At 44.4% G+C, this 12,768-nt stretch overlaps 1 protein-coding gene and 1 long non-coding RNA gene across 10 annotated transcripts in view; one reads left to right on the forward strand and one right to left on the reverse strand.

The window, feature by feature from the left end:
- BICD1 (BICD cargo adaptor 1) overlaps window positions 1-12,768 on the reverse strand; it is a 240,982-nt gene that overhangs the window by 221,160 nt on the left and 7,054 nt on the right. The window lies entirely within an intron of this gene.
- LOC143776859 (uncharacterized) overlaps window positions 1-12,768 on the forward strand; it is an 87,641-nt gene that overhangs the window by 49,867 nt on the left and 25,006 nt on the right. The window lies entirely within an intron of this gene.

Genomic DNA, 12,768 nt, shown 5'->3' on the forward strand with positions numbered 1-12,768 from the left:
CTGAACCTAGAATTCCTATTCCAGAGTTTTTTTCTGGAGATAGATCTACCTTCCTGAATTTCAGGAACAATTGTAAATTGTTTCTCTCTTTGAAATCTCGCTCCTCTGGAGACCCTGCTCAACAGGTCAAGATTGTTATATCGTTCCTACGGGGCGACCCTCAGAATTGGGCATTTGCATTGGCACCAGGGGATCCTGCATTGCTCAGTGTGGATGCGTTTTTTCTGGCATTGGGATTGCTCTATGAGGAACCTAACCTAGAGATTCAGGCTGAAAAGGCTTTATTGGCCCTCTCTCAGGGGCATGATGAAGCGGAAATATATTGTCAGAAATTTCGGAAATGGTCGGTGCTTACTCAGTGGAATGAGTGCGCCCTGGCTGCAAACTTCAGAAATGGTCTTTCTGAGGCCATTAAGGATATTATGGTGGGGTTCCCTGCGCCTACAGGTCTGAATGAGTCTATGGCTATGGCCATTCAGATTGATCGGCGTTTACGGGAGCGCAAACCCGTGCACCAGTTGGCGGTGTCTTCTGAACAGGCACCTGAGACTATGCAATGTGATAGAATTCAGTCCAGAAGTGAACGGCAAAATTATAGGCGGAAAAATGGTTTGTGTTTTTATTGTGGTGATTCAGCTCATGTTATATCAGCATGCTCTAAACGCACAAAAAGGGTTGATAAATCTTTTGCCATTGATACTCTGCAGTCTAAGTTCATTTTGTCTGTGACTCTGATTTTTTCACTGTCTTCCATTTCCGTCGATGCCTATGTGGATTCAGGCGCTGCCCTGAGTCTTATGGATTGGTCATTTGCTAAACGCTGCGGTTTTAGTCTAGAGCCTCTGGAAGTTCCTATTCCTCTGAAAGGAATTGATTCTACACCATTGGCTATGAATAAACCGCAGTATTGGACACAAGTGACCATGCGCATGACTCCCGTTCATCAGGAGGTGATTCGCTTCCTTGTACTGTATAATTTACATGATGTACTAGTGCTTGGTCTGCCATGGTTACAAACTCATAATCCTGTCCTGGACTGGAAAACAATGTCTGTGCTAAGCTGGGGATGTCACGGGGTTCATGATGATGCACCTCCGATTTCTATAGCTTCATCTACTCCTTTGGAGATCCCTGCGTTTTTGTCAGATTATAGGGATGTTTTTGAGGAGCCTAAGCTCAATTCGCTCCCTCCCCATAGAGAGTGTGACTGTGCTATAGAATTGATTCCTGGCAGTAAGTTCCCTAAGGGTCGTTTATTTAATCTGTCACTCCCAGAGCATACTGCTATGCGGAATTATATTAAGGAGTCCTTGGAAAAGGGACATATTCGTCCATCTTCGTCCCCTCTGGGAGCAGGTTTTTTTTTCGTGGCAAAAAAAGATGGTTCCCTGAGGCATTGTATAGATTATCGCCTTCTGAATAAGATTACAGTCAAATACCAGTATCCATTGCCATTATTTACTGATTTGTTTGCTCGCATTAAGGGGGCTAGGTGGTTCACTAAAATAGATCTTCGTGGTGCGTATAATCTGGTGCGGATAAAACAGGGTGATGAGTGGAAAACCGCATTTAATACGCCTGAGGGCCATTTTGAGTATTTGGTAATGCCTTTTGGACTCTCCAATGCTCCGTCAGTCTTTCAGTCCTTTATGCACAATATTTTCCGTGAATATCTGGATAAGTTTATGATTGTGTATTTGGATGATATTTTGGTGTTTTCTGATGACTGGGAGTCTCATGTTCTACAGGTCAGGAAGGTGTTTCAGGTTTTGCGGGCCAATTCTCTGTTTGTGAAGGGCTCAAAGTGTCTCTTCGGAGTCCAGAAGATTTCTTTTTTGGGGTACATTTTCTCTCCTTCTACTATTGAGATGGATCCCGTTAAGGTTCAGGCTATTTGTGACTGGACACAACCTACATCTGTTAAGAGCCTTCAGAAGTTCTTGGGGTTTGCTAATTTTTATTGTCGGTTCATTGCTAATTTTTCCAGTATTGTTAAACCTTTGACTGATTTGACTAAAAAGGGTGCTGATGTTGCTGATTGGTCTCCTGCGGCCGTGGAGGCCTTTCGGGAGCTTAAGCGCCGGTTTTCTTCTGCTCCTGTGTTGTGTCAACCAGATGTTTCACTTCCTTTCCAGGTGGAGGTTGATGCTTCCGAGATTGGAGCGCTGGCGGTTTTGTCACAGAGAAGTTCTGGTGGCTCGGTGATGAAGCCATGTGCTTTCTTCTCTAGAAAATTCTCGCCCGCCGAGCGCAATTATGATGTGGGTAATCGGGAGCTTTTGGCCATGAAGTGGGCATTTGAGGAGTGGCGTCATTGGCTTGAGGGTGCTAAACATCGCGTGGTGGTCTTGACTGATCACAAGAATCTCATTTACCTTGAGTCTGCCAGGCGTTTGAATCCTAGACAGGCTCGTTGGTCGTTATTTTTTTCTCGTTTCAATTTCATGGTTTCATACCTGCCAGGTTCAAAGAATGTGAAGGCAGATGCTCTTTCCAGGAGTTTTGTGCCTGACTCTCCTGGAGACACTGGGCCTGCTGGTATCCTTAGGGATGGGGTAATATTGTCCGCCGTATCCCCAGACTTGCGACGCGCATTGCAGGAGTTTCAGGTGGATAAACCGGATCGATGTCCACCAGAAAGACTGTTTGTTCCGGATGATTGGACCAGTAGAGTCATCTCCGAGGTCCATTCTTCTGTGTTGGCTGGTCATCCTGGAATATTTGGTACAAGAGACTTGGTGGCCAGGTCTTTTTGGTGGCCTTCCTTGTCTAGGGATGTGCGTACCTTTGTGCAGTCTTGTGAAGTGTGTGCTCGAGCTAAGCCTTGCTGTTCACGGGCTAGTGGGTTGTTGTTATCCTTGCCCATCCCGAAGAGGCCTTGGACGCACATTTCCATGGATTTTATTTCTGATCTCCCAGTTTCACAGAAAATGTCCGTTATCTGGGTTGTGTGTGACCGCTTTTCTAAGATGGTTCATTTGGTGCCCTTGCCTAAGTTGCCCTCCTCCTCTGAGTTGGTTCCTTTGTTTTTTCAGAACGTGGTTCGTTTGCATGGGATTCCGGAGAATATCGTTTCTGACAGGGGATCCCAGTTTGTGTCTAGATTTTGGCGGACGTTTTGTGCCAAGATGGGCATTGATTTGTCTTTCTCGTCTGCATTCCATCCTCAGACGAATGGCCAGACGGAGCGAACTAATCAGACCTTGGAAACTTATTTGAGGTGTTTTGTTTCTGCTGATCAGGATGACTGGGTTGCTTTTTTGCCACTGGCCGAATTTGCTCTTAATAATCGGGCTAGTTCGGCCACGTTGGTCTCTCCTTTTTTTTGTAATTCGGGGTTTCATCCTCGTTTTTCCTCTGGTCAGGTGGAGTCTTCGGATTGTCCTGGAGTGGACGTGGTGGTGGACAGGCTACATCACATTTGGAATCAGGTGGTGGACAATTTGAAGTTATCTCAGGAGAAGACTCAGCAGTTTGCTAATCGCCGTCGCCGCGTGGGTCCCCGACTTCTTGTTGGGGACTTGGTGTGGTTGTCTTCTCGTTTTGTCCCTATGAAGGTCTCTTCTCCTAAGTTCAAGCCTCGGTTCATCGGTCCTTATAGGATCTCGGAGATTCTTAACCCTGTATCTTTCCGTTTGGATCTCCCAGCATCGTTCGCTATTCAAATTGTGTTCCATCGGTCGTTGTTGCGGAGGTATGAGGTGCCTGTTGTTCCTTCGGTCGAGCCTCCTGCTCCGGTGCTGGTGGAGGGAGAATTGGAGTATGTTGTTGAAAAGATCTTGGATTCTCGTGTTTCCAGACGCAAACTCCAGTATTTGGTTAAGTGGAAGGGTTATGGTCAGGAGGACAATTCCTGGGTGGTCGCCTCCGATGTTCATGTGACTGATTTGGTCCGCGCCTTCCATAGAGCTCACCCTGATCGCCCTGGGGGTTCTCGTGAGGGTTCGGTGACCCCTCCTCAAGGGGGGGGTACTGTTGTGGATTCTGTTTGCGGGCTCCCTCTGGTGGTTACTGCTGGTACTGGGTGACTTTGGTGGGTTGCGGCCTTTGGTTTCCATCTGTCCATCAGAGGCTGGGTGTTTCCTATTTTACCTGGCCTCTCTGTCATTTCCCTTGCCGGCTATCAATGTGTTCAGATGTGCTCTGTTTGGTTCCTGCCTACCTGCTCCCAGATCTTTCAGGATAAGCTAAGTGCTGATTTTCAGTTGTTTGGTTTTTTGTCCAGCTTGCTTAGAATGTCTCTTTGTTAGCTGGTTGCTCTAGTGGACTGAGGTTCTCCCCATGTGCCATGAGTTGGCACATGGGTTCTTGTAATCTCAGGATGGTTTTTTTTATTAGGGTTTTTTGCTGACCGCTCAGTCCCCTTTTGTGTCATTCTGCTTTCTAGTTTTCAGCGGGCCTCTATTTGCTAAAGCTATATACATCATCTCTATGTATGTGCCTTCCTCTCATTTCACCGTCAATACATGTGGGGGGCAACTATATCTTTGGGGTTAATTCCTCTGGAGGCAAGTGAGGTCTTTGTTTTCTCTGCAGTACTAGTTAGCTCTTAGGCTGGTGCGTGGCGTCTAGAACCAACGTAGGCACGCTCCCTGGCTATCTCTAGTTGCGTTTGTCAGGCGTAGGGCAGCGGTCAGCCCAGGTTCCATCACCCTAGAGCTCGTCCGATATTTATTATACTTTGCTTATCCTGTGCTATCCCTAGCCATTGGGGATTCATGACACCCATGACAGCTTTAACATTGGGGCCTAGAACTTTTTGGGTTAAATCTCTAATGCACCTAAGAATGTAAAAAAATGTAAAAAATGACATTTTTCAAAAAGTTTTAATTAAAAGTTTTCTTTTGTTTTCAGAATACAGATCCTACATAGACCTACTGTCACGGGTGTGTCAGATGAAAGACAGTCTCTCTACATCTGGCTGCAGAAGGTCTCTGCGCTTGGCATTGCAGAAGCTTTCTTGTTCCTTCTGACTTTTGGACCCGGTGGCAACCTCCCTCCATCTCTAATTGACACACCTGGACCTGGGTGTTTATAAACTCCTAGTCTGCTTCAGGGAGTCGCTGGTGATAGATATTCATATTTTTCCTTGTGAAGGCTCGGAGCTATGACAGTCAGCTTACTTCCTCTCTGCTGCTCTTGGAGGACGTTTGGTGTGACCTCTCTGGAGTCTGCTCAAGTTAAGTTTCTCCAATCTGGTTTGTCTCCCTTCTTGTCTTTAGTGTACAGTGGGGACTGACCAGTACTCATCCCCATTCACTATTCAGGGCCTAGATCTAGGGATATACAGGGCTTAGGATTCTTGCTCGGCAATTGGTGTGGAACTAATATAGGGAAGGTAGGGTAGGCAGGGTACTATTAGATCTGCCTAGGGGTCTCCATTCCCCCATTCCCTAGCGTTTGGGCTTGCTTCCCCTCATCCCTTAGTGTTGAGCTTAATCTTCCCACACTGTGCGTGACACCTACATGTCTTCATAGTTAAAGGCTTTTTCTTCTAAACATTTGGTAGATCACTTAGGGATCACTGACGCGACCACCAGCAGCCTAATGTTGTTGCAGCTGTCAGGGGTAGACAACTCTTTTACCTTGGGTTAGTCTAGTTGGTTGGATTTGTGATTTTTTTTTTGCCTTGTGACATTCCATGAGTAAGACAACATGTAACACATGGCTGGTTTATGATACAGGTGAAGTCTAGTGCTCTTTGCTCACGTAAGCTTCTCTTTGAGGATTAGATCGGCTATAATACTGTCCATCTCCTATCCAGTGTCAAAGACGAGATTTTCTCTCAAATCAAACTAACCTCGGGTATCGTTGTTCATAGGTACCTAGAATTGGGAGAAATAAATCAGAGAGACAGACTACAGGTTGTCTTTCCAAAATATACTCTAACCTTTATTGTAACCTTTATGGCCCCTCTTTTATAGCCCAAAAATCACGAGGAGTATAGGTTACATAATAATTGGCAAAGACATGGATTATACAACGGCTTGTCACTTATGTCCTGGGATACAAGATAAGAAGAATGCGGGGGGTGTTCTGCACATTTTCGTGGTTGACAATGATTTGGCAAGAACAGTCGGGGTTATTCTGGTGAAGAGGATAAAAACAGATCCATATATCCTTGAAAGGACAAAAACATCCAATGTCTTGACAGCTTTCCGGGAATAACTGACCACTTGCCGAATGGAATGTTTGGTGAAACTAGACACGGGGAGATTAAGATGATAACACAAGACTCCTTTGCATATTCTTAAAATACATTTTCTGTATTTAAGATTAACCATCTCTTTAACACCAGCCAAGAATCAACAAATCCTGGTCATGTGCCAGTGCCCTTTGGGTTTGGAAGCATAATTGCTCCGAGGCCCTGCTACCAAATCGAAAAAGGAGTATAGAAAGTTTCACATCTTGGGGAGAAGACCCTCTCATAGCTGACCTTCCTGTAACCTGATAATCAGTGTGGAGCCCAAGTCAGATCCCCAGTAGTGATGAGCGAGTATATTCGTTGCTCGGGTTTTCCCGAGCATGCTCGGGTGGTCTCCGAGTATTTTGGCGTGCTCGGGGATTTAGTTTATGTCAACGCAGCTGCATGATTTGCGGCTCTTAAACAGCTTGAATACATGTAGGGACTTAAGAAAGTAATTTAAAAGCATTAGTCGTATTATTAATAATAATAATAATAATAATAATCTTTATTCATATAGCACCAGCATATTCCGCAGCGCTTTACAGTTTAACAGTTCATATACAACAGTCATAAGTTACAACATTAAAGGTAATACAATATTTAAAGCAAAATAAGACGACCCTGCCCGTGAGAGCTTACAATCTACAATGAGGTGGGGGGAGACACAAAGTACAGGGGTTTATTTACAATTATGGTCTAGCCATCTTGAGGGAGTGGGGGATAGATGAAGGCGGCATGAGTTGGTCACCAGACAGTATTTGTGGTGCAGTTGGGTGCGGTGGAGTTTGATGGAGGGCTATTCTCAGATAGTGAATGGGCTACACGTCCACGGACTTTGATTAGGGACCTTAATAGGCCACTCTCAACAAATGTGTTTTGAGAGAGCTCATAAAACTGTGCAAGTTGTGAATGGTCCTAATTTTTGGGGTAGAGCATTCCAGAGGATTGGCGCAATGCGAGATAAGTCTTGGAGCCGGAAGTGAAGTGGGAGGTACGGATTAATGCAGAGGTTAGTCGAAAGTCATTTGTAGAGCGTATCCAGCGGGTAGGTTGATAAACAGAAATGAGTGAGGAGATGTAGGGGGGTGCCGCACTGTGGAGAGATTTGTGGGTGAGAACAAGCAGTTTGAATTGGATCCTACAATAAACGTGCAACCAGTGCAGCGACTGGCGAAGAGCGGACGTGTCCGAGTAACGATTAGCCAGATGGATGACCCTGGCTGCGGCATTAAGGATGGACTGGAGAGGGGAAAGTCAAGTGAGGGGGAGGCCAATTAATAGAGCATTACAATAGTCCAAGTGAGAGTGGATGAGGGCAACATATTACTGTGATTTAAAATGCTAGAGCAAATAGTCAAAGATTGCCCAGTTGGTAATTTAATTAATGACCCACTAGTGATTAACTGATTGGGACAGGTCCATGCTCAGTCTTTTTGAGGTGGTTTTAAGGGCTTTAAACAGGTCCCTGTGCTGACAGTCCATTGAGGTACGAGGCCAGGTGACCAGAGGGTCACAACCTGGCTTCTCTGAACATCTCCATGGAGCCAGGTGACTGGTGGGTCCCAGTCCTGGCTTCCCCAAAAGTATCCATGGGGCTCAGGTGACCGGTAGGTCCAAGCCTTGGCTTCTCCAAACATATCCATGGGTTCAGGGATGGTCAATTGAGCAGATCTGCATTCTTTCAGCTGGGGGTCGTGGTCCCCTAAGCTGGCATCCTGTAGAATGTCAAAGCTGTTTCTCTTGTGAAGGAGCCATGATGTCCTGGCTGCTGTCTTACAGAGTTTTCCTGGCTATCTATTTGTAAAGAGTCTCTGGTTCTTTGAATGTCTTGTTACAGAGGCATATAACCTTTATATAGTTCATAACTGTTGTCCTTCAAGCCATCATACAGAGATCAAGAGGAAGGTGTGATGAGATTAACTTGCATTGTTTGAGTATTTAATCACTACGCATAGTTTGTCCTTCTCTGTTTTGCAGGTCAACAAGCCACAGTGTTCAGCACAATGGTCAATCAACATATCAACATATTATTATCAACCACTAATTGTTCAATGACCCTGCGCCTCTGTCTTACAACAAACAGCAACTTAAACATCAACATCCAGACTCCTACAAACAATAGTCATTGCTTCTTGACCAACCAAAGAACGACACATAAATTTAAAAGTCAACATAAAGAAAATAACGTATGCCTCCTGGCCTACTGAATTTACGTCCGGATAATTAAGATTAAATGCTGTGTCGTCACAGTCCCATATCTGAATTATTGGTGGGAGATGTCATAATGGGATAACTCTTTGTTTTTTTCTGTATAATAAAATACGAGGGGAAGCTGCAGGAAAGATGCTGATTCCCCCCTCCTCCGCGCATAAATAAAATGCAGCCTGCACTCTGCAGCAAGTATTACACGAAAGCAGCCTTGCTGTGGACCTTAGGGGCCCATAACTGGGCTCTAGGTTAATAATTTACCCAGGGCCCATAGGATCCATTATCTGGGATTGGCATTCGTGGCCCCTGTTGTGATGCGGTGCAGCAGGACCTGATAATCCAAGCTCACACACACACAATGCCAGTGACCTTCCACTGATCCCGCGGGCTGAGGTCGATGCTCAGTTTACCCGATGTCCCAGCCAAATCCACTCCAGTATAAACAGCAATATTTTTTTTTTTTTTCTGGAAGACAAAACAACTGAAGAAGGAAACGACTAAAGAGAATTATCTGCTAGAATAATGGAAAAAAGCTGCAGAAAGACGTAGAAGAGGCTGAATTTTTTATGTATTGTACACAAAATAGTAGCTCCAAAAGGGATAGATAAATACGTAGATTTGCATCAGTTCATGTAAAGAACATGTCTACAACTGTTAGGAAAAAATAGCGGAAACCTTCAGTGTGCATAACTATTCACCCCCTAAAGTCAGTACTTTGTAGAGCCTCCTTTTTTGGTAATTACAGCTGCAAATCATTTTGGATAAGTCTCTGACCACAGATTCTCAATTGGATTAAGGTCTGGGCTTTGACCAGGTCACTCCAAACGTTTCCCCTTAAACCACTTGAGTGTTGCTTTAGCAGTATGTTTTGGGTCATTGTCTTGTAGTCTTGTAGGAAGATGAACCTCCATCCCAGTCTCATATCACTGACAGAAACAAGTTTTGCTAAAAAATATCCCTGTATTTCGCACCATACATCTTCCCTTCGACTCAAACCATTTTTCCTGTCCTTGCTGCCGAAAAATACCCTCACAGCATAATGTTGCCACCACGTTTTACTGTGGGGATGGTGTTCTTGGGGTGATAAGCTGTGTTGGTTTGGCAAACTCAAAATGAGCCTTACAATTTTTGTGCGTAAGTAAAGGCTTTTTTTCTGCCAACTCCTCCATAAAGGCCTCATCTATGGAGTATATGGCTTATTGTGGTTGCATGGACTGATACTTCAGTCTCTGCTTGGAAACTCTGCAGCTCCTGCAGGGTTACTTTTGGTCTATGTGCTGCCTCTCTGATTAATGCCCTCCTTGCTCGGGCTGAGAGTTTTGGTGGGTGGCCTTTTCTTGGCAGGTTTGTTGTGGTACCATGTTCTTTCCATTTGATGATAATGGATGTGATGGTGCTCCAGGGAATCATCAGAGATTGGGATATTGTTTTATAACCCAACCCTGACTTGTACTTCTCAACAACTTTGTCCTTGACTTGTTTGGAGATCTCCTTGGTCTTCATGGTGTTGTCTGAAGATCTCTTTGGTCTTCATTGTGGTGTTTAGAGACCTCCTTGGTCTTCATAGTGATGCTTGGAGATCCCTTTGGACTTCATGGTGTGTATGGAGATCTCCTTAGCCTTCATGGTGTTGTATGGAGATCTCCTTGGTCTTTATGGTGTTGTTTGGAGATCTCCTTGGTCTTCATTGTGGTGTTTGTAGATCTCCTTGGTCTTCAAGGTGTTGTTTGAAGATCTCCTTGGTCTTCTTGATGGTGTTTGGTCAGTGGTGCCTCTTGTTATTGGTGCTGCAGCCGCTGTGGCCTTTCAGAAATGGTAAAGATTATGTACTGATAGACATATGACACTTAGATTGCACACAGGGAATGTCCTGTCACTAAGCATGGGACTTATGAAGGGAATTGCTCGCCCAAGAAAATTTTAGGGGCTTTATTTCAAAAGGAGTGAATACTTATGCATATTCAAATTTTTTGTTATTTGATCCCATAAATTTAATTCATGCCTATATTTTTCTCACTTCACTTGACCAACTTAGACTACCGTATATACTCGAGTATAAGCCGACACGAGTATAAGCCGAGACCCCTAATTTTGCCACAAAAAAACTGAGAAAACTTAATGACTCGAGTATAAGCCTAGGGTGGGAAATGCAGCAGCTACTGGTAAATTTCGAAAATAAAAATAGATACCAATAAAAGTAAAATTAATTGAGACATCAGTAGGTTAAATGTTTTTGAATATCCATATTGAATCAGGAGCCCCATATAATGCTCCATACAGTTCATGATGGGCCCCATAAGGTGCTCCATACAAAATATGCCCCATATAATGCTCCATAAAGTTCATGATGGGCCCCATAAGATGCTCCATACAAAAAATATGCCCCATATAATGCTGCACAAAGGTTAATAATGGCCCCATAAGATGCTCCATATTAAAATATGTCCCATATAATGCTCCAGAAAGGTTGATGGCCCCATAAGATGCTCCATAGAATAATATACCCCATATAATGCTCCATAAAGGTTGATGGCTCCATAAGATGCTCCATAGAATAATATACCCCATATAATGCTCCAGAAAGGTTGATGGCTCCATAAGATGCTCCATAGCATAATATACCCCATATAATGCTCCAGAAAGGTTGATGGCTCCATAAGATGCTCCATAGAACAATATGCCCCATATGCTGCTGCTGCTGTGATTAAAAAAAAAATAACATACTCACCTCTCATCGCTGGGGGAGAGGCGCCGGTGTCCTGAGCAGGTGGGGCCCCTGGCACTTGCGATATTCATCTGTCCCCGTTCCACTGCCGAGCGCCGCTGTGTCTTCCGCGTCTCGCGCCCTCTGACCTGAACATCACAGCCAGAGGACGCGGAAGATAGAGCCCGGCGATGGAACGGGGACAGGTGAATATCGCATGGCTCACCCTTCCACGTCATACTCACCCCATCCTGGCACAGTCTTTGCTTCTCCGATAGTCTCTGGCGCCGGCAGCTCTTCCTGTGTTCAGCGGTCACATGGTACCGCTCATTAAAGTAATGAATATGTGCTCCACCCCTATGGGAGTGGACTCGTGTCCATATTCATTAATGAGCGGTACCACGTGACCGATGAACAGAGGAAGAGCTGCCGGCGCCAGAGACCATCTGAGAAGCAGGGAAGTGCAGAGATCGCGCCAGGAGGGGGTATGATGTGACAGCCGCAACTCCTGCAGCATACCTCCCTCCCGCCGACCCCCTGGGACAATGACTCGAGTATAAGCCGAGAGCGGCACTTTCAGCCTAAAAAAATGGGCTGAAAATCTCACCTTATACTCGAGTATATATGGTATTTAGTGCTGATGCATCTCACACAAATCGGATTACAAAAATATTTATACACAAGTTGAAATGTAATAAAATAGGTAAAAAACCAAGGGGGTGAATACTTCACAAAATATAGCTAGATATAATAGATATATAATAGATAGATGGATAAAAGTTCTAGCTAATATATAGGATTCCCCCTTGGGACTCACTATCTATTATGGGACCTATAGCCGGGTACAGAAGAGGTCTCAGCTTTGCGGACAAAGCCCCCCATTGTGACTTACAGACAGCATTACAGAGACCATTGATTATAATGGGGGCCTTGTTGTGCTGCTTCCGTCAGTGGCTTCCGGCCATTATAACTGATCAGAGGGGTCCATTATAAACTTGCGGATGGGGCTATAGCTGTAGTATGAGAGAGGATGAAGGAGTTTACAGCTGGTAACCCGAGACCACCATGTGGACCTATATGGGAATGTGACTGTATGGTATCGAGTCTGATATTATACATCTACACAACCATAGAAAATCAGAAATATCTATATACCAGGCCTAAACCGGTCCAGACCCAAAATATTAGTCCTAGCATCTCTCACCAAGAAAGCATCATCTGAAGGATGAGAAGGAGAAAAGGATGTATGGAGAAGACCGTCCTGGCCGCAGTAACGTAGAGCAGGAGCTGACTCTGCAAATAGCAGAGAGGCCCGGCCTGCGGATATACACATTCTTCCGTCTAGTACTCTGCTACTTGTCATTGTCCCAGACTTGTGCCATGGAATAATGTCATAGACATAATGTCACACAACAGGAAGGCCTGGGATTAACCCTGAGACAGATAGATAGATAGATAGATAGATAGATAGATAGATAGATAGATAGATAGATAGATAGATAGATAATAGATAGATATAAAGATTATAGATAGATAGATAATAGATAGATAATAGATATAGATAATAGATAGATAATAGATAGATAATAGATAGATATAGATGATAGATAGATAATAGATAGATAAAGAGAGATGATAGATAATAGATAGATAATAGATTGATAAACGT

Source organism: Ranitomeya variabilis, chromosome 5, assembly GCF_051348905.1.
Source record: "Ranitomeya variabilis isolate aRanVar5 chromosome 5, aRanVar5.hap1, whole genome shotgun sequence".
Lineage (NCBI taxonomy): Eukaryota > Metazoa > Chordata > Amphibia > Anura > Dendrobatidae > Ranitomeya > Ranitomeya variabilis.